This window comes from Pteropus alecto, unplaced genomic scaffold (assembly GCF_000325575.1).
Source record: "Pteropus alecto unplaced genomic scaffold, ASM32557v1 scaffold211, whole genome shotgun sequence".
NCBI classification, from domain to species: Eukaryota; Metazoa; Chordata; class Mammalia; order Chiroptera; family Pteropodidae; genus Pteropus; species Pteropus alecto.
The window spans coordinates 36,228-36,521 of NW_006430724.1; positions in this window are offsets into that span (position 1 = coordinate 36,228).

The window sequence follows — 294 nt, forward strand, 5'->3', positions numbered from 1 at the left end:
CCACAATTTCTCAGGGATGACCCAAGATTATTAGGTCTGTCTCTGTCTCTGCCTCTGTCTGTCTATCTTTCATCTTTTTATCTCTCTTTATTTAACTGATTTTTAATATAAGAGCAGAAAATATTTATATGAAAAAAGAGCTCCATTTTTACATGTCTTTTGAGGGGATTATCAAGTGAACTTTGGAACTATTTCTATAACCTGTAGGGGCAAGATAACCTGATATTATCCTTTCTTGTATTATTTCTATACTCATTATTGTGTCTGGGGGTGAGTAGAAGCTTGTATTAATAT